Raw genomic sequence first — 22877 nt, forward strand, 5'->3', positions numbered from 1 at the left:
GAAAGCCATCTTGAGAGGTAGAAGAACATGGAAGCCCCTCCCAAGGAAAGTTCTGTAAGAAGTCTGATGTGGACCCCAAGAAGAAAGATTCATTTGTTGTGAACCCCAAGAAGGGATTCATTTGCTGATATAGACTCCTCAAGGTCAAATGAGGGCCCAAATTTTGTAAATAATAAATTGTCTAGCTGCCATTTGCTGACAGAGTCTCATGTACTCTGTATACCAGGGGGAATCTCTGACTGAATTCTCGGCTTCCCACACTGTGCCCTGCCTGTTTACACCCACACTGTGCCCTGCCTGTTTCCTGGAGTCAGCCACTCCAGGAAAGCCCTGGTTTCATCTTTCAACCAATGGACTGAGACCTACCCTGTCCAATCAGAACTGCAAAATTTAGATATTTCATTTACATAAAACAGACCTAATCAGGAATCTAGGTGGGAACTTTTGCTATAAAAAGTGGCTTCTCCTTTGTCTCCAAGGGACACAATTTAAGTTGCTACCTGAATTTGTGTCTCTGAGGCTACAGCTCCTTTTACTAAAATAAATGCTTTTTATTTTTTATTATAGTCTAAAATTAATGTGTATTTACACTGGGATACTAGTGGGTGCTAAACCATAGATTTCTGTTTTATTGCTGTTACTTATAATCCTATTAAACCTCAGGCTGTAGTGGCTCAGAAAACTTTTTTTTTTCTTTATGCCTACAGCACCAGATCTTACTTAGAGGTCTCCCATCCAAGTACTAACCAGACCCGACCCTGCTTAGTTTCCAAGATCAGACAGGATCAGGCATGTCCAGGGTGGCATGGACACAGACAGAAAAATTCTTGAATAAGGGTTTTTTGTAAAGGAAGATACTCTGGTTATTCTGGAGGTTAGGCTAGTAGAGAAACTTAATAAGAATGTAAGCTTCTCTCTCTTTCCACCTTAATTTAAATTTAGGATGGAGACAGATAATACCTTTTGTCCAGGCTAGATTTCAGAACTCTGGAGATAGTCTACATAGGAGTTAGAAGCAGGATCCAATAGACCCAAAATCAAACTATTCACTAGCCCATAGACTGAGGCCAGGGTAACCTCTTTAACTTCAATCCCCTCAACAGTTGAATGGAAATTATAATAGTATATAACTCTTAGAATAATTGAGAATAATAAATGATAATATGCCTTTAGTATACCTACTATATAACCCTATGGAGCATTCAGAGCACTAGTAATTAAAAGAGGGCAGCCCAGATCAGGAGTAAATTTCCACATATTACAAATAAGATTCTATGCAGTGCCAAGTACGAGCAACCTCAGGAAGTAGTTGAAGCAGAGTTAACGAGCCAGGAACCAAGGGAGGGGAGTGAGGGTGAGGGCCTATTGCTGTCTGTTTGCTATGTACAACAAAAGATCTTCTACTGTGCCCACTAAGCAGTCCATCTTGATCATCTTCAGGACAGACTCCTAAAATGCCACTTCTTTTTTCATCTCCTTCAACTGAACCACTAACAGATAAGCTCTAGTATGAGGAGTATGCATAGAGCACATGGTATATTTGGGAAAGAACTGAATTATCCTACTTTCAGCCCCTGAAATAGTGCATGTGTATGCATGCACACATGTGTGCCTGTGTATACATGTGTTCTTAAATACATGACCATGTGAGTGTTGGTGGCAGTGAGTGTGTTTCAGAGAGTATCTTTAATAGTCTTGTTTTATAACCTGGACTAATCTAGGTAATCTTGATCTTTGATGCATTTTAAATAGAAGAGAATGGGATTTTATCATCTCTACAGGACAATCTCACAATCTTTGTCAGATAGGTTAAAAATTAATAATTAACTAGGATAGTGTATAAGAACAATAGCTGTAAGTTTCCAAGGAATGGATGATGTACCAGCATATAGATAAATTCCCTTTGATATAGGAATTCAAGACAGAAATCTATGATATTACCCACTGGAATTCAATTATCCACAGTTCTTTATCTCCCCCCTCCCCCTTAATTTTCTACAGTTCTTACTTTAAATTTTGAAGAAGTTACAATGCTGGCTCTACAATGCTTTATGTTTCTGTTATTATGATTATTTACATTTGTTTTTTTCTGAGTACATTTATTTATTTTCTGAGAGTGAAAATGGTAATAAGACTCTCCCAGGGGTTTATTCCTCTCACAGAGTAGTGTGCATGAAAGAACAAGGAGGCTTTGGCCATTTCACAAGATCCTGGCCTCACCCAGCAGGCTCATGCTTTGCACATGTGTTGGAATATATATAAATTTGTACACACTTTGTTAAAATAAATTTGAAAGGAACCATTTAAAAAATGCTTCTAGTCACATTAGATTCTTAAAAATATATATTAGCTCCCATTATACAAGGAGCCCATGTTTTTCACAGTCTCTTTTACTTGTGAATTCTCCGATCTGGTAAAATTAGAAGCTTATGTTTCTCAAATTTCCTCAGGACAAAGGTATGGGTTCTAAAAGAAACCAGGAGATGGCAGTCAGAGAAAATTAAAAATGTGAAGTTTGGAGAACAAGAAAGGTACAGGATTATTATTTTACCCAATTCTAGAGAACAAGACCAAGACAGGACCTAAATATCTAATTAGTGTTTGGCCCACTACTATAGATCATAAACATCTGCTCTTTGTGGCAAATATGAGACCTAGTCCTCATGTGTCCCTACAATTTACAATACCCCTTCCATCTTTATCATTTCTAGAGAATTAACCAAAGTAAGAGGTAGGCAGATCCATAAAAGTTAAAGAAAGTATTAAGATAATTTAAAATTTAGATGTGTAAAATTTTTATATTCTGTAAAAATGTTAAATAAAAAATAAAATTCACACTACTTGGATCTCCATGAAATATTGATGCAGAGAATGAATACAATAGTAGAGTTGTATTGTTTTAGATTCTAGTTAAGACTATAATAGCATTCAAACACCTATAGCATTATTATCTCTACTGAAGACACCTTGTAATGGACACCATTAAAATTCTGACCTCAACAACCAAGCCTCCAAGAGAAGCCATGATTGAATGAAAGTTTTTTGTAAAAATGCAGGAGTTTCCTAATTTTGCCGGTTATTTTAGCTCAACAGGGTCAACAAAATGATCCTGACCTGAGCAAACTGGTAAAAGGAGCCAGCAAGGCAACTGTCAAGCAGAAGGATGACATGGATGACCAGGAAGATAGCATAATTCAGACTTGCAATCTAGCTGCCAGAATTGGACACACTCACTAGGAAAGTGGGGAGGAGAAGAGATGAAGTCTGGGTGGATGTGCAACTACAATTAGAGATCTGACTCCGAGAATGATCCAGGTGTCACATCCCCAGTGCAGTCCAACCTGGTGAGCATCATGAAGAGAAGGATGCCTCAATCATGGACAAATCTCCATCAGCTGAATGGAATAAAGCTGCAACTCTGCAACAGCGGACAACTCAGAGCTTCTCCCGGGAAAGTTTCTGCAATGTGCTATAATGGCGTGAGACTACAGTGCCAGGGTACATTGGTCCTCTTCCAGCAGTTTTGTGCTAACAGATCATGGAAGCATTCCTGACGTGTGGAAGGTTGGTTATGCTTTATACATAGACCTCTTCATATCTTCCTCACTGGAGAGAGTAAACACACTCATGAAGACCCCCTCAGAGAGAGGGAGAAAGGCCTGGATGCTTCAGCACTCAATACTCTATGTCTTATGTGGATGCTATGTTGTTTGTATCTTGTAGGCAATCCAAACAGCCTCCTTTGCTATCTGTCTGGCACTACAGCAAATTTAAGAGAGACAGAAAATGCTCTGAATGTTGAATCTGAAAAGACAAATGTTCGAGATAAAAGCAGAAGCCATGGTGTCGACCCCACCTCTTTTCAAGGGTTCTTTTCTAAATCCACAAGGGAAATATCGACGGAAGAAAGGCCAAGTAGCTTTTGGGGGCAGGCTGAGTGGGAGATTTTTCTGAGAAAGAAAGAAAAATGAGACTGCCTGGTAGAAAAAGCAGCAAACAATGACATCAGCTTTACATTTTGGAACATGTAACTCAGTAAACAGCAGTTTATGTGTCCTATTCCAAGCCTTGCCTAAAAAATTGCAACTGAAAACGTGAAAACAAAAATCACCCGTTAAGGCCCTACAATGTTATCTCTTTCGTTTGTCAAAGGTCTGTGCCAAGGTGACCACACTGCTAATGCCGAATGCTTATAACCTGCTTTGCAAATCAGTGATCCTCCCAGCATTTTATCAGAAAAGTAGAGTCCTACATTCTCTATTCTGGGCAACCTCTAATTTTTTTAACTATGGTAAGAACATTCAACTTCAGAGCTACCCTCTTAATAAACGTTAACCGTACAATACGGTATTGGAAAGTATAGATACAATGTTGTACAGATCTCCAGAACTTATTCATATTACATAAGTGAAACTTTATACCCATTGAACAACAGCCCTTACATTCTATTCTCCAACCAGCCCTTGGCAATCACCGTTTGACACTCTGTTTCTATGAGTTTGGTTCTTTTAGATACTTCACATAAGTGGAATCTTATAGTATTTGTTCTTCCATGACAGGCTTATTTCACTTAGTATAATGTCCTCCAGGTCCATCTGTGCTGTAGCATGTAAAAGGATTTCCTTTCCTTGTTTGGCTGAATTGTATTTGTGTGTATGAGTGTATTGTCACATTTTCTTTATCTATTCATCCATTAATGGACATTTATGTTATTTCTAGTACTTGGATATTATAAATAGCACTGCAATGAACATGGGAGTGTACATATCTCCTCAAATCTTGATTTCAAATATTTTCAGTGAATACTCAGAATTAGGATTGCTGGATCAGATCATAATTCTATTTTTAGTTTGTGAGAAACCATTATACTCTTTTCCATACCAGCTGCATCAATTTATATTTGCACCAACAGTGCACAAGGGTTCCAATTTTTCCGCATCCTCACCAATATTTGTTATCTTGTGCTGTTTTTTCTTCTTTTTTTACAATAACCATTCTAATAGTTGTAAGGAATCATCTTCAAACTTCACCATGTATGTTTTCTTAATTGCTCTAAAAGTTATCATGATACAGAGTCAGAATATATCTTACAATAGTCTTCAGTAGAAAGTAGAGTTTTAAAATTCAACATAGTGCATGAAAAATATAGAGACAAGGAAGACAAGATTGTGTGGAGAGAGGAGCCTTGAAATTAGAGTAACAAAAAACAGATTTGAGTCCAAGCCCTACCATTTAATAATTGTGTGGTATTTGGCAGGTCATATCCTCACTGGCCCTTTGTCACAGAATGGTTATAAAAATTATAGGAGAAAAGGCATACAAAAGGTCTTTGGAAATTATAAGACACTCTAAAATGAGGGAATATTAATACTATCAATAATATTTGAGCATGCTAAAGTCAATTGTATTTGGGTATGGAGTAAATGCCTCTATATTTAATTTTGCCTGACATTTAAATAGTACCCAGAGACGGAGGGAGATGCAGTTTGCAGGGAAGCCCATATCAAAATTATAATAGTGCCTGTTTATCTAAAAAGCGTGTCCTAAACGCAGATGTAAATTGAGCTGACTAGAGTATGGGATAACTAATTAAATGTAACAAATATATCTGGAGAACCTACTGGGCTTACTGGATCATAAGAGTAACTAGATGGGCCAGCAGGTCGCCTTCCCTCAAGATGAGAGTTAGAGAGGAAATCAAGTACTGATATGCAAAGGAGAAGGGGAAAGGAGGGCAAATGAGAGTCACGCACACATTCGTTTTGTTCAGTAAACATTTGTTAAGCATTGGTCTAGGACCTATGAATACGGAATTGAGTCAGATGCACTTGCTGGCCTTAAGGAGTTTAGTTTACTTAAGATAGAATATCATAGGCGTTATTACAGAAAACTAGAGATCTTTATGAACTATAAGTCTTTATCCCAAATCTCTAACATGAATTGCAGACATATATTCATTCAACTGTCTACCTGAAATCCCCACTGAGATACATAATGTGCAGCTCAAATTTAATATGTCCATAACTGAACTCCTTATTCACTGCTCAAAGCTGCTCCTTCTGCTGGATTCCACATGGCAGGAAATAGCAACTCCAATCTCTCAGTTGTTCAATCTAAAACCTTGAAATTATTATTCTCCCTCTCTGCCTCTCTTCCTCTCTTCTTCTATCTCCCTGTGTGTGTGCCTCTTGAATTCCTTCACATCTAATCCTTCAATATGCCTGTTGGTTCTAATTTTAAAATATATCCTAAATTTAAGAACTTCTCACCACCACCTTCATTGCCACCACCCTGGTCTACATCACCATCAAACTTTTCTGGATTACTACAATAGCTTTCTGTCTGGCCTCTTAGTCTCTGCCCTAGTTGAGCTACAGATTACTCTCAGCACAGAGTCAGAGTGATCCTTTAAAATATAAGTCATAGTGTTCCACTCAAAATGGCTCCCCATCATTTTCTGAGTGAAGTCTAAGCTTCTTCCAAGTTTCCTATATCTCTGATCTCATTTCCTATGAATCTCTACATCAGTCACATATTTCCACCACATTGACCACCTTACTATTCTTTAAAGTGTCAAGTGCATACTTGACACTGGCCTTTTGAAATCATTGGTTCCCTGTCTAGCATGCTATTCTCTCAGTTACCCACACAATTTGCTCCCTTACTTCAGTCAGATCTCTGCTCAAATGTCACCTTATCAATGACACTTACTTTGACCATCTTATATACAATAACATTTCTTCCTAGAATCCCATAACTCCTTAATTTGCTTCATGTTATTTACCAGCCTTAATCAGAAACTTCATAGTATATATTTAACTGTTTTTATTATTATCTTTATCTCTATATACTGCAAATTCTAAGAGAATAGGGTACATCCTTTTTTCGTTCAGTGCTATATCTTCAAAGATAGAATAGTGTGGGATGTATATAGTAATTATAAATATTTATTGACAAATGAATGTTAGTATTGACATAAATTCTACATGATTTTCAAGTAAGTCAAGAAAGGATACATAGAGAGGTTGATATTTGAATTGTGTCTGGAAAAATGATTATATGTTTAACAGGTAGACAAGGTCAAGAAATGCCTGCTGAGCAGGGCTATCAGCATAAACAAAAGCATTTTGACATGAACCAGCCTAGTCAGTTCTCAAAATGTCAACCACTTCAGTGTGTCTAAAGCATACTGTATAAATGAAAGAAGAGAGGCAGACAAATCTGGACCTTTAAGACTCTTTCATGTCATGCTCAGGACTTTGGATATAAACCTGTGCATGAGGAAAGTACATCAAAGGGTTTTAAGTTATGAGATGTGCTCAGTTCTGCATTTTTGAAATGCAACAGTGTGTAGGATGGATGTGTGAGCATAATACCAAGAAAGGTAGTTATTTTAGGAAATTGTTGCAAATAGTAGTCAGTGGGCACAGTAGGTATAAAGAGATGTTAAAGAAGAGAATTGGTATAAATAAGCTCTGAGGGCTTAGAGGAAAAGAATATATCACAGTGTAACCTAGAGATCTGGCCCAGGTAACTGGGTAGGTAGTATGCCATATGTCAAGATTTGGAATGCATTAATAAGAAACATTTTGAGAGGAAATGTAAAATGTTAGTATGTCAATTAGCATCCTTACAGAAAATATGGTATATCCAAATGCGTAATTAAGAGGAATTTGCTAAGAAGCCTAATTAAAAAGGTTGCATGCAGAGTTTAGGGAAGCCAATAGGGGTAGTATATTAACCCAGGGCAACATCAGGGGCCATTATCACTTCTAGACCTGAAGGAGACAGAGAAAGAGCATTTACTAGAAGCCAGGGAATCTCCTAATAAGAACTAGATCCTTAAGTAGAACAATGCAACCTACCTCCAGGATGGAAGATAGGGGAATAAATACTCTGACTTCACTCTTCTTGCCCTCTGGACTCCTGCTGGGGACTTCTATAGGCCAAATCCAACAAAAAGGCAAAAGGTAGGGATGCCCATTAATATTGTCTCTAAAAGTAAGCCTCTCTGGGCACAGAGTAAGATGGGGAATGGTAGAGAGTGGATTTGATGGGCAAAATAAAATATTCAGTTATCTTCTTTTGCCCTTTGGCATCTACTTTTGTCCTGTGCATGAAAAACATTATGATCCCGACACAAGAGACACACACAGTCCTAGTAATTGCTGTATCCTCTTAGGATAAATTCAGTCATACTTCCACTGGAAACTTAAAACATACATTACTGTCACAATTCATTATATAAGGTGTAAGACAGTGGAGGAGGTGAGAATCAATTAATAATTCTACTTTCATAGCTGCTCAGAAGACCAAGTTGATAAATATATTCACCTTCTTTTACTACCCATCCCATGTTCCTTTACATTCAATTTAGTCTGACAGGGTTTTCTTTGAAGGTGTAATTAAACCTTAATTTTTGCGGGATATGAGTGCTTAGTCACCCTGTGTTTATTGGGTTGCAACAGTTTTCCTTTACCAAAACTGCTGGGCAAGAGAGCAGTACTCAGAGGTATTCTAGTGAATCCATTAAGTTCTAAGCATAGGCCTTAATGTCCCATTGTGTAGGATTGCAGGGTGATGGGAAAAAGAGGCTGAGATCCACGGAGTGATTTATCTTGACTACCAGATTATTGAGAGTCTCTGAAATGGGTACTGTCTGGACATTCATGTGGGACACAAATATCTACATACTCTGTGCCTATTCCAAAATTTCATCTAACTACCACTTCCTCCAGAACTTCTTGCACAAATATTTTAATTTTTTAAGTTTCTATCCTGTAGATTAACTCATCAGTCACTTCTCATGAATAAATGTAGATCTATACCAGATCAGCCCTACCTGAACTGGCACTAATCTTACAATTCCCCTAGGTATGTTAGACTGCTTTTGATTTACTATCTTGGCTAGGTGGTATTGGGCCAATCCCAAGGGCTTCCATGTGGCCTTTTCTACAACAGTAGATTTCACTGTAAAGGTTGAGAAATAAGTGTGGGAATTTTGCCAGTTGGTAAGCATATCTATTCCCACTACATATTCTATGACTGAGGAAATAACTACAGAATAGTTCTATGATTCTTCTTCACTGTTAGACAAAACTCTGTCAGCTGATCTCATAAACCCCACTCTGACTGGTGGATTGGGTTCATATTTTAGATTTCCAAAGATTAGTATCAGAGCCAGTATCCAATCATCTCAGATCATTATTTTGGATACTTCCCTTTCCCAAGTGCACAGTTGTCATGATAAATGGTCATGGAAGAAGGTTCACAGTATACATTTGTGACATCATTGCAGAATCTTTTCTCAAAGGAATTTGGCCTCTCTTTCAGTATACAGGTTCAAAATTTATAAACCAGCTTAGGTTTGAGAAATAAATAAGAAGCTATGAATACCCACTATGGCAACTAGAGTTATATTTCTGCCCATCAGACCTAGAATTTTTCTACCAATATATGTCATGGAGTACTTTAGTGTGCTGCCCATTAATATCATTCTTTGGAATCCCATGATCAATCAGCTATCACTACAGATCCCTGTGGGCCAAACACTTTGAATATCACTTTACCCTTTTGGATTACTGTGATAATTAAAACTACATTGTCCCTGAGAATAGAGCACAGGCTCCTGATCTGATTTCCTCCACAGGGGGAAATTTGTCCCCCTTCCCCTAAGGGACATTTGGCAATGTCTTTAGACATTTTTGTTGTCACTGCTGGAGGTAGGTACTACTGGCATTTAGTGGGCAGAGTCCAGCAATACTGCTAAATATCTTACGATATACTGGACAGACCCCCACAACAAAGAATTCTCAAATCCAAAATGTCTGAGAGTGGATTCAGAATTCTGAAACTGGATTTGAACCATGTAAGGATGCCGGGCACTAAATTTTACCACATATACAGAATGAGAACCTAAAGCATAGCCACTGATTCAAGCATGTTATCTGTGAGGCTAGAGGCTTAAGCAGTCAGAGAACTGTCCAAAAGAAAGAGAAAATCCAAAGGGATGGTGATTCTTAAAATTTAGAAAGTACACAAATAAGGTAAGGACTATAAAAGGCAGTCAATCAAAGCAACAAGTTGGAGAATTTATACCTGAAGGAATAAGAATAAATAGTCATTCTGAAAAGGACTTTAAAATAAGTATGTTTCAATTTCAATTAATCCGCTTAAAATACTGATGAAAAATTAACTTGAAAAATTAAAAGAAAAAACTTTGATAAATTTATAACCTATTATATAAACAAAAAATTGGAAGAAAATTAGATAATCTTGAATAATAGCCTTTTCGTAACATGCCTCTATTCCTTTATCTACTATAAGACTGGTACAAAATATAACTCATGATTCAAGCATGTCACCTTTTAAAAATATTACTGACTCATAATAAAATTAAAACTGATTTGAATTAAGAAAATCCTCCATTTATGTTGTATTTGTGATGAATTAAACATTAAGCATTTTATTCTAAAATTAAAAAGGGTGTTTAAAATTCTCAATGAGATAAGAAAAGTAATATTTTAAAGCAAAAACAAAATAAAAAACATAAGTTTGTAAAATAAGAACCACTTAGTTGTAAATCTTAAGGAAGAAATATGTAGTATTAGAAATAAAACTTAATGATTATGATATGTATTAGAATGAACAAAGCTAAAGAGAAGATGATGAATTGAAGTGTAGAAGTGAGAAAATGTCGCAGAAAAATATGTCAGGACATGACGGATAAAATCAGTTTTACTTACTAACAGTGCAACAACAAGAAAAGAGAAAGAATGGGAGACAATAATCCAAGAGAAAATGGCTGAAATTTTTACTGAAGTAAAGAAAAACATGAGTCTTCAGTTTGAAAAAATATTCTAGCATATACCAAGAAAGATGAGTAAATATAAATTCATAACCAGAATAATTATAGTGAAGCTACTGAACAGAAAAGAGATGGTATCTATGAAAGAGAGAGAGAGAGACAAAGGTTGCCATCTACCTTCTCATTAGGAGAAACATATGGCTAAAATCAGTAGAAAACCTTTAGTGTATTAAAGAAACAAAACAAAACAAAACAAAACAAAAAATGTGACCCTAGATTTCCTGACTGCGTGAAACTATGATTTAAGAATAAGTGAAAAATAAGGAGATTTTCATATATAAAAGTAGATACAGTCTACTGCCATGCTACTCTGAACAAGCCTGATTCTGTCTGATCTTGGAAGCTAAGCAAGGTTGGGCCTGGTTAGTACTTGGATGGGAGACCACTAGGAAGACCAGGTGCTATAGGCACAAAAAGTAAAAAAAATAAGGGATTGTAAGCTGATAAAGTCCTTGCAATCTGTGAGATCAATCAAGGGTTGCCTCGACTGAAAAAAAAAAGTAAATACAATGACTTGCTCATCAAAACAATAATAAAATATGTACTTCTGAGCAAAAAAGAATGAACACTAAAGGAAGTAATAGGTTCAAAAAGGAATGAAGAGAGTGATCTAAAATCATTGTAAGCCTAAGGAAATGTTGAAAAGAAATATAATTAATATTTACAGCACTAATTTTTTTCTTTCATGTTTAAATTGCACTAAACCTAAATTTCTATACATCTCTATCATGAAATGTGAGGTGATTAGAAAGAAGTAATAACATACTCAGACATTGTCTTGTATAGGGAGGCAGATAAAGATACTGATTAATGGCTTGTTTTATCTTGTTCTGTTTGGGGATTTTTTGCATATGAGACAGTGTTTATTAATGAAAATAGTATGCATTTAAGGTGTACAGCAGGATAATTTGATACACATATATACAGTGAAGTAATTACTACAGTCAAGCTAATTACTACAGTCAAGATTTCAGGTGTGAAGTAATTACTACAGTCAAGTAATTACTACAGTCAAGATTTCAGGTGTGAGAGCACCTGAAATCTACTCTCTCATTAAATTTCTAGTATTCAGTATTAGCCAGTATTATTAACTTTAATCATCATGCTATACATTAGATCTCTAGACTTATTCATCCTATGTAACTGCTATCCTGCATTCTTCGACCAGCAGTCCTCCATTCAACCTACCACCTGGTCCCTGGTAACCACCATTCTACTCTCTGCTTCTATGTATTCAACTTTTTCAGATTCCACATATAAGTGAGATCACGTAATTTTTGTCTTTCTGTGCCTGGTTTATTTCACTTAGTATATTGTCCTCCGGGTTCATTCACATTGTTGCAAATAGCAGGATCTCCTTTTTTAAGGCTGAATAATATTCCATGGTATATGCATACCACAATTTTTTATCCATTCATCTGTCAGTGGACACTTAGGTTGTTTCCTTATCTTAGCTATTGTGAATAATGTTGCAATGAACATGAGAGCATAGATATCTCTTTGAGGTGCAGATTTCATTTCTTTTATGTATATATCCAGAAGAAGGATTGCTGGATCATATGGTAGTCCTATTTTTAGTTTTTGAGGACGCTCCATATATTTTCCATAATGGCTATACCAATTACATTCCCACCAACAATGTATAATGATTCTATTTTCCTACACATCCTAACCATAACTTTTCTTTTACTTTGTTAGGAAATAAAACTAAGTATATAGGTAAAATTTGAGAACTACTACTAAAAAGATCAGATTATCAAAATTAAAATGTAACCAACGAACATATTGGCAAAAATATGGAGAGAAAAACTGTTGGGAGATAGTTAAAATGGTACTTGTAAATAATTAACAATAAAAACTTTACTATAAAAAAGATCAAAAATAAATTTAAAAATTAAAGAGAGAAAGTAAAGTAGAAAAGATAAAAATGTAATCAAGTTTTAAAATAAGATCCAAGCAAAACCAAAAGCTAGTTAAACACAAATCAAATAGATAAAAAGAAAAGTCATAAATAAGTAAAGATAGTAATAAAAAAGTAGAGAGTTAGTTGAAAGAAATTAAGCAAATAATTTCAAAAATTGCTAAATAGCTAATATTTATTGTTTATTTTGTTCCAGCCACTATTCAACGCACTCTACACATGCTTACAAAGACATTGTTACTTTACTTCTCATTTCAGGGGGAAAGTGTTTAATATTTCAACATTCAAAATAATGTCTGCTATAAGTTTTTCTAAATTTTATCAAACCAAGGAAGTTCCTTTTTATTTACAGTTTATTAAGAGTTTTTGTTAAATGCTTCTCTTATACCTATTATGATAATCATTGATTTTTCTCTGATGTTAATGTGGTAAATAAATCCAAGTTGGTATGATGTATTATCCTTTTCAATATCATGCAGATTTTCTCTTTATACTTCAGAAGCTTTATTTTTTGAGGATTTTTATATATTTCATTCAAACTAACAAATTATTGTAATAAAATCATACATAGCATTTTCTTATTTTGGGGGTGTCTCTAGGATCTGTACTAATGTCCCTTTTTCATCACTGAGATTTATAACTTGCACTTTCTCTCTCTTTTACTTGATCATTTTTAATAGGGTTTTATTAATGTTACTATCTTTTTTTTTTGCAAAGAAACAAATTTTGGCTTTGTTGATTTTCTCAATTGCTTCTTTTCTATTTCATTCTTACTTTTCAGTATCTTTTAAATTTTTTTCCTTTGCTGTCTTTAGTTTGCTGTTATTTTTATATTTTCTTGAGATGGAAACTTAAATCACTGTTTTTCAAACTTTTTTCCTTTCCAATATATGTACTTCAGGGTATTATTTCCCTCCAATAACTGCTTTAACTGGATTTCCATGTTTTTTGTGTTGTAACTTTGTTATCACTCATTTAACATATTTTATAGTTTCTATTTTGTTCTTTTCTTTGACTCGTGGATTATTTAGAAGTATTCATTTCCAGGCTATTGGACATTTCCATTTATCCTTTTGTTATTGATCTCTAGCTTAATTCCAATACGGTGAAAGAAAGCACTGAATAATTTCAATCTTTTGAATTTCCTTGATGCTTTCTTTATGGCCTAAGGCCTAACATATGGCCAATTTTAGAAAATATTCTGCGTACCCTTGAAAATGTTAATGTAATCATTTTAGGTGCAATATTCTCTATTGTCAATTAAAGTAACTCAGTTAATACTGTTATTTACATAATCTATATCTTTATTAATATTTTTATTTGCTTTTTCTATTTGATATTAAGGAAAGAGTCTTAGTATCTCCACTATGATTTTGGATACAGGTACAGCTTCTATGGAGGGCAATGATCAAGATTATTTTCTCATTCAACAAATATTTTATTATTATATTACTATGTTATTGGTACTATGAATGCTCTCACAAGTGTCCCCAACCCCTAGGCCATGGAGCAGTACTGCTTTGTGATCTATTAGGAACTGGGCCTTGCAGCAGGAGGTGAGCAGTAGGCGAGCAAGTGAAGCTTCATCTGTATTTGCAGCCACTCCCCAGTGCTAGCATCACCGCCTCAGCTCCACCTCAGATCATCAGGAATTAGATTCTCATAGGCACACTGATCCCTAGTTCCAAAAGGGTTGGGGACTGCTGCTCTAAGAGACCTTACAGATTAGTTAAGAAAATAGTAATTAAATGAGCATCTATAATAAATAATTAATGTAATAAGAGGACCATAGGGAAAGTATTCCAGAAGAAATGATATGATATTTAAGTTGAATCTTGAAAAGAGAAAATTAGTTGAATATACAAATCACCCCTCTACCCTTCTCTGCCTTGCCATGTATCAATCAGAAGGACTGACATTTCCCAGGGCTTTTCTCTTCTGACTTCAATGTAAATTCAGCCAATAAGAAGCACTGTGGGAGACTGGACAGTAAGAGAAGGGGAAAAGTTCAGTATTTGTCCTCTTCTTTTTTTCTTTTAGTATGATCTCAAGCAATGGCTGCACCTCCTCTATGACCCCAGGTGTCACAAGATATCTTCTCTCTCCATGGTCTCAGCTTTTGCTCAGACTTTAGCATTTACCCGGTTTCTGGGATCAAGTAACACCATCTTTTCACATTATCTCTCCAAGCCTAAGGAGGGTAATTATTTTTTGTTCTTGGCAATCTCTGAGTTGCTGACCTCCCGGCTTGCTTTCTCAATTTTTTCATCATCTATATAATCAATTCCCTGTATTATATTTATTTGTCCAAAACTAAAATAGTTTCATTTTCCTGAGTGGACCTTAATTAATAAACAGGATAAGGAGGGCTAGTGCTCCAGAAAGAGAATATCTTAAAAGCAATTCTAGCTAAAGAACAAGAAATAAATACATATTATGGAAAGAAGAGAGAGAAAGGAAAGTGGTATTCAAGATCAAGTGTTTTCATGTGAAGAGATGCATTCATAGGACCCAGACCAATGCTTAATAAATCTTTAGTGAACAAAATGAATATATGTATGACTCTCATTTGCTCTCTTTTCCCCTTCTCCTTTGCACACCTGTACCTGCTTTCCTTTCAAACTCTCACATTCTTGAGGGAAGGAGACTGGAAGAAGAGGTGCAGTCAGGAGACTGCAGTAATAATTTGGGAAAATAATAATGGTAGCCTGCATGGAGATAGTGGCAATGGAGATAGAAAGTGAACAGACTGAAAGGATATTTAGGAATAAAGATGAGTAGAATTTGGTGCTAATTGGATAAAGGACAAGATAGAAAAGAATAAAGAACCACTGCTCTTTATCTCTCTCCATTATTTTCTCATTTAATTGCGAAACTTTTCCAGTTTCTCTCATTTGGGGATTCCCCATTGAGTTCATGAAACCTTGCCCTAATAAAACAGGTGAAACATTAGGGTATTCCCACATGCTTTTTCATGTCTTTGATACCTGGGTTTATGAAAGAGATTATCATACTAATTCATGTCTGACATCTGAGGTAGGTTAGTGCTACTGTGCCAGATTTAAATGAAATCTCTGTTTGGCCCATCTGTTTATTGAGGTTGGTTATACAAAGAGATCCTTGTACAGTCCAGACATATCCATAATAAGGAAAATGCCAAAGTCGCTACTACAAAGCTCAACTTAAAAAGCTTTACAAAGATCAGCTCAAATTTATTGCTGTATTCCAAACCAGTTTCTAATCATTTATTGAAATTATTCTGGGAAATTGAAGTAAAATGTAAAAAAATAAATTTTTTTTATAAAAGTAGATAAGAGTTATTCACAGTCCAGTTAAGGAAGGAAGGAAAGGGGGCACTCTAAAGAGAATGGGCTATAAATTTTCATCAAGCTTCTAGAGTTTGAAAGCTAAAGGTCTGTTGTTTACAATTTGTCTCCCTTTCATAAAGAAATGTTGGAAAGAAATAGTTGGGAAGGGCGAAGAGAGGACAGGGAGGAGTGGTCAGAAACCACAGAAATCCTGATTTTCCACTGTAAATCAGCTAGACTTTTTCACCATTCTGAAGGCCCTCAAGGGTCTAGTCTACTTACTACAGTAACGACGAAGTGGGACACTCAAGAGCACAACTCTGGGGTCATGCTGCGTGAATTCAAATCCTGGCTTTACAGTTTGGTGGTAACATTACTACTACTGCTAATGGGGCAAGTTTCTTAACATCTCTGTGCCTCAGTATTCTCATCTATAAAATGAGATATTAATAGCAACTTTAGGAAACAATTCCATTTACAATAACATCAAAAAGAATAAAATACATAGGAATAAATTTAACCAAGGAGGCAAAAGACTTATACACCAAAAACTGCAAAACATTGCTGAAGTAAATTAAAGACAAAAAAATGGAAAGACATTCTGTGTTCATGGATTGGAAGATTTAGTATTGTTAAGGTGTCACTACTACCCAAAGTGATCTATAGATTCAGTACAATTCCTATCAAAACCCCAGTGGTGTTTTTTTCCAAAGAAAAATCCATCCTAAAGTTCATATGGACTCCCAAGGGACTGCAAATAGCTAAAAAAATTTTGAAAACGAACCAAGTTTGAGGCTCACACCTCCTGATTTCAAAACTTACTACAAAGCTAGAATAATTAAAACAGTGTGGTAGTAGCATAAAGACAGCCATTTAGAGTAACGGAATAGAAAGCCTAGAAATAAACCTGGAAATCGGATCAAATGATTTTTGACAAGGGTGTCAAGACCATTCAATGGGGTAAGAACAGCAATGGATGTTGAGAGAACTGGATATCCACTTGCAAAAGAATATAGTTGGACCCTCACCCTATACCATCTACAATAATTAACTCAAAATGAATCAAACACCTAAATGTAAGATCTAAAACCATAAAACTATTAGAAGAGTCGCAAGATTAAATGTATGTAAAGCTCTTAGAGCCATGCCTAGAGCGAGTAAATGGTACAGTCTCTATCTAGGCCATCTGTGGATGGCTCCCTGCAGCAAAAAGTGGGCTGGTTACTTTATTTACCAGTGCAGCAGAGAAGGGCTTATTCACTACACTTATTGAAAATGACACCAAATAACTGAAAAAGAAAGTGGAGAAATCTTAAGATAAAGCAACAACTAAAATCACAGACAAATAATTGAATCAAATCTTATAGTTTCTACTGCTAGTGGTGGGAAGCCCTTCAACAGCATCTAATAAAATTCCAGTGAAGGGAAAGTTGCTACCCCATAAGATAACCTACTACCTCTTTTAAACTCTAATTTTTTGTCCATCTTTTTTTATGCTTATCTGCCTCTTTACAGCATCAACTATTTGTTATAGTTTCACCCTCTCTCAAGACAGTTTTAACATGTATTTGAAGATAACTATCATGAATTTTTTGACAGACATCTCTGCAGTCACAGCCAGAAAGAGGTGGACTCAGCTAAAAGCATATCAGGACTATGTAATAAAGTTGATAATAAAGAAGCTAATAGACAGAGAGCCTACTTTACTGAAGGTGCAAGGAAAATAACAGTGCTTCTGCTTTCTGTATATTTCAGAAAATACATAGAGCATTGTTTAAATAAGTGATTTCATGATGAATAAATAAATGTATGAAGGGCATCTAGCATGAGGGGTCTAGAACCATATACAAAAAAAAAAAAATCATGTACATTCCAAGTGTAGAAAATAACATTAAGTAAGACAGGTCTTAATACCTTTGTTTAAGTTTCCAAATGATTGCTGGATTGTTGTTGGGAAGAAGTCCTTCTTTCATTTATAAACTTAAAAATTAAACCCAAACTCAGAAGAAGGATTTAGAGGTAAAACTAAGATACATGTGTAAAGTTAGAGTGATACAGACATAGGGTCAAATTAAGGAAGACCTAATTTTAAATTAGAACCAACAAAGAATGACTTTTCCCAAAGAGCTGAGCTCTCCATTCCTCAACAGGACTATAGGGATGCCCTCTAAAGAATCCTGCCTGTTAGTAAGTGGTATTCATTGATGAGATCCTATGACTTCTATAATCTCTCAAGGCGGTTTATTCTTCAGCTTTACTGGCAACATAAGATGTACCCTGATCAAACTCCTGTTCTTCAAAGATTATCCTAGAGCCCACAACAAAATGAATTTCAATCCCTTTTCCTAGGATTTAGAATGGAATGGCTGAAGGAAAGATAGACTTCCTGTGGCACACATCTATTTTTAATTTTTTTGTAGAGGCTTCCAAAAAATTTAATCACCCAGACTATCACAACTCTAGGCCCTATAGAGACTTCCAGATCTTGGAAATGAGAGCAAGAGATGGACAATTTTATCAAAAGCTTCCTTTTCCACATGTGGATCAAATTAAGTAATACCATGGCACTTATTCAAGCTGTGTCATCAAATTCATAGATGATATGTGTCCTTTCTTGGTTTATTATTCTACAATGTGGAAAAGGTGGTGTCGCTAACAGCAGCATACACACCCCGTGGGCATTCTCAGCACCAAGAAGGTCAATGATAACAGCTGATTTTTCAAAATGAAAACTAAACAAATACTTAAGACAAACACAAAAATTAATTATCCTTAGTATGTATATGCTTGAAACAGGCTTGAGATTTCATCATACCCAATTTAGAAAAATTAAAGAAAACATAATGCATAAATCACTTGTAGTAAATTTAAGAAGAAAGAAACTGTATCACTGTGTATATTGAGGCCTCAATTGGGAACAGAGATGCTCTGGTCTTAATCTTTTACCCCACATTTCCAAACTTAGTGACTTTAGGTGATCAATTAGTCCTTCTCTGCTTTAGTTTTCTCAAGAGTAAAGGGGGACAATAATATCTCTCTCCTCCCATCCTGGGCTTTTGTGAGACTGGACAAATTTTGTCTCTCTTCTCTTAATCCCACCAGATTACTTCTTAGGCTTTCCATGGCCGGTTACCAAGACCACACATGACCTCTACACCACCCATGAAAAATCAATAGGATTTTCTGTGTTCTCATGAATTAAACTTAAAATGAAGGGTTAAACAAGATCTTTGATGTGCTTGTCATCTCAGTCCCAGATTTGGCCAAGGATAAGATTCTGCTCTTAGCAAGTTAAGGCCTCTGATATGGTATCAGATTCCTCTGTAAGGAATCAGCTCCAAGGTCACCTCAATATCTGAGATGTTTATGGCATTTCTCTGTTGATTATTTACCTTAATGTTATCTTAGTGAGCTGCAGTGAGTTGAAAAGATAATACTGGCAAACTGATGATTCAACCTTTTACAGAAATTGGGTGACTTCCCTGGGCAAGGCAATAGATTTTTCTAATGTTTTCCCTCTAGCTAGTTTTTAGGAAAGGGTCTGAGTCTCTTGAGCTAGACCATACTTCTTCAGTCAAAGTTCATCTTAGAAAAAGAGGTAGATAAGACATGCTCAAAGATATTCTCTTCTATCTCATGAAAATCTTTGTATTATTCTCACTTTTGCTTCTTGTCTCACCTGAAATAAAAAATAATTCTAAAAAAGTTGATGAACCTGGCCAGGCTCCTGTATTCATTCAACAAGTATCTATCAACCCATTTCTCTGTGTTAGATGCTGTGCTAAGTGCTGAGTATATTTCACATAGAAGATAGATGTGGTTTCTGGCTTCTTGGCACTTATACTACTGGGAGGGACCATTGAGAAAATAAGGAAACAAGGAAAAAAATAAATAATTATCAATTGTGTAAGTCTAAGCAGTAAGTAAACAGAATATGGTGGTAGAGATTATAGAGAAAGAGGTTAGAGATTATTCTATATTGAGTGATCAGGGGAAAGTTGAAAGACCGAAGGATGAAAAGGAATCTTTGCTGGGGATTTCCAGGGAAGTGGTTCCAGTGAAAAAGGAAAAACCTGTATAAAGGCTAAGGAGTAGGAATGTTTGAGACATCAAGGAATGAAAGAAATTTTTTGCTCGCCATTAGAAATGTGGTCTGCAGACCAGCGACCGGCAGCATCACCATTGATGATGAACCTTAGGAAAATCTAGAATCCAGGCTTCACCCTATGCCTACTGAATCAAAATACACATTTTAACAAGATATCCAGGAAACTTGGTTGCACATTAAAATTGAGGAGCACTGTCAAAAATACTGATTCCAACCCTGACTGGACATTGGAATCTGCTGAGAACTTTAAAAAATTCTGATGCCTGAGTCTTTTCCACAAAGATTTATTTGGCATGGACTGTAAAATGGGCATCAGAATTATGCGTAAGCTCCCCAGGGGATTTCAAAATGCAGCAAAATTGGAGAATCACTTGTCTGAAGTACAGCATCTGATATACAGTTAATAAATAATGATGAATCAAATGCTTGACCCTTTAGCTTTCTCGGAGATTTCCGCAAAGGGCCTGCAGGCAGGCACAAATGTTACCCTCCTCTGACTTAGAGCATTAGAAGGGCTACTCTCCCCAGCAAGACAAAGTCAAACCCTGAGCCATTTGGGAAAATGAGTACATGAATGACTATCCCAGAAAGACATCAAGTTCTTTCATATGTTGGATATCTATTAATTTGGGCATTTTTGGTGAATTTGCCAGAATTGTGAGAGATCATCTAACTAGTGGGTAGACACAGGAGAGAAAATGCAATCCTGAGTTGAACTCAGTATAAAGACAGCATGATTTTCAGATTCTCTGCACAACTGGGGAGAGCCCACACCAGAGAAAACCCTCTTCGGGGCAGTCTGGTAACATTTTTGACTAATGAGCTTGGAACAGAATGTTCCTATCCTAGCATTATCAGGGAAGAATTGAGAGAAGGGAGGTGTGAAGAGGGTACAGGATGTGATCAAGACAAACATATGCATAATACAGAGCTGTGGGGAAGCCTCCTAGGTACTTCCTGTACCTGTGCATGGTAAGAAATATGTAGCCAACAATGCGTACATTGGAGAGCACAACGCAACCTCCATGTCAAGGACAATTTAGTGACCAGGAACATAGTCAGCTTCCTATTGCCCAAGAGTGGCCCAGCAGCTAGGGAGAACTGAGAATGCACAGAGCATCCCCTGTACTCACCACAGGAGGTTGCAAAAGATTTTTCAAGACAATAAAACTCATTCATTTCCTCCTCGTTGGGGCCCTAAGCTTTTAAGAACTCTTTCAAATATGCTGTTCCAGGTAAAGGACAGTCACTGCGGAGGAAGGGACAACAAAGGAAATTTGGGTGACACCAATCTGTCTTTAAGGATTTCCTCAACATTGTGGGAGAAACAAAAGGTTTTGATTTTAAACATAAAATAAGCAATATCCTGACAGAAGAGATACGAAAGTCTCAGAAATTGCTGCATTAAACCTTTGGGGTTTTTCAACAAACTACTAAGTCAGCAGAATAAACAGATTTCCTTTCGCGGGCTGCGCATTCCAGAGAATAGGCAGTAAATAATATTGCCTTATATAAAGGAACATGTAAAGGTATAAATAAACTCTGATTCTAAGCAGAGTTGAAAAATTACATGGATGAATATGTGAATATGTCACCTCCCCAGGGATAAATGTCTTTGAAAATGGGAATTAGAAATCTAATGAACAGAATAATACCAAGAAAATGGCATATTCTTTGGTAGTAAATTATTTTTCTTAATGTGAATAATTTATGTCCAGTGCACTTTTTTCTGTAAGTTTCCTAAGGAATTGGCACATCTAGTCTTTCCATGGCTTATATGTACATGGTACCAAACCATAAGCACAACCTGATGAAGTACAATTCTTTGTCCACTCCATTCTGGAACTTGGATAACTGAAAAAGACCAAAGAAAAACACACTAATATGCTGCCTTGTCCCACATTAAACTCATGACCACAAACCTCAAATTGACCTTACTACTTCCAGGCAGGCATTATGTGCAAGAGCCCATTCAGTCTCCTTGCTGACTATTTCCCATGTTCTCTCTTCTGAAACTTTCAACCTCTGTCCTTTATTCATCTCCCTAAGCTTTTACATACCTTGCTTACTACTTCATTTTTTTAAAAATAGCAAATAGAAAAGAAATCCCCATTCTCCCACCACCATATCTACCCAATTGCTATCTGTGCCCATTCCTCTAAGGATAAGCTGGCACTGCTGCCAACTAAGGCCAATCTTAACACTTATGCATTAGATCCTACTCTAATTATCTCAAGGAGTGAGTTTCCTCACCTCTGTTGTCATCTTCGTCGTCGTCATCGTCATCCTCATCTTGTCTTGATTCCATGAACGTGCATACATGCTGTAACTTTCTCCATCTTTTTAACTTTTTCTTGACACTCATCTTCCTCATCTCCCTCTCCAAACATCTAATTTTTCTGCTTATCTTTAGGGTAAAACTTCTCAAAAGATTTTCAAAAGATTTGTTACTTCTGTATCTCTAACATCCAAGACAAAATCTGGAACATAGTAGGTGCTCAAAAATTTGTCAAATGAATGAGTCAATTAGTGAATGTGTAACTAAAGCCAACTGAGTCATTGCAGCGGTGGTAAAATATCAAACAAGTCAGATCACTTTTAACTACCAAACTTGTACACATGAACATAGATAATTCTATAATACTAAGAATCTATTGTGTGCTGAGCATTGTG

At 36.1% G+C, this 22877-nt stretch overlaps 2 pseudogenes; one reads left to right on the top strand and one right to left on the bottom strand.

The window, feature by feature from the left end:
- Window positions 1–698: 698 nt before the first annotated feature.
- LOC112477681 lies at window positions 699–817 on the bottom strand (annotated as a pseudogene).
- A 10342-nt stretch (window positions 818–11159) lies between these two features.
- On the top strand, window positions 11160–11277 carry LOC112477709 (annotated as a pseudogene).
- The last annotated feature ends 11600 nt before the right edge of the window (window positions 11278–22877 follow it).

The sequence above is a fragment of the Pteropus alecto genome, unplaced genomic scaffold (assembly GCF_000325575.1).
Source record: "Pteropus alecto unplaced genomic scaffold, ASM32557v1 scaffold121, whole genome shotgun sequence".
Classification (NCBI taxonomy): domain Eukaryota; kingdom Metazoa; phylum Chordata; class Mammalia; order Chiroptera; family Pteropodidae; genus Pteropus; species Pteropus alecto.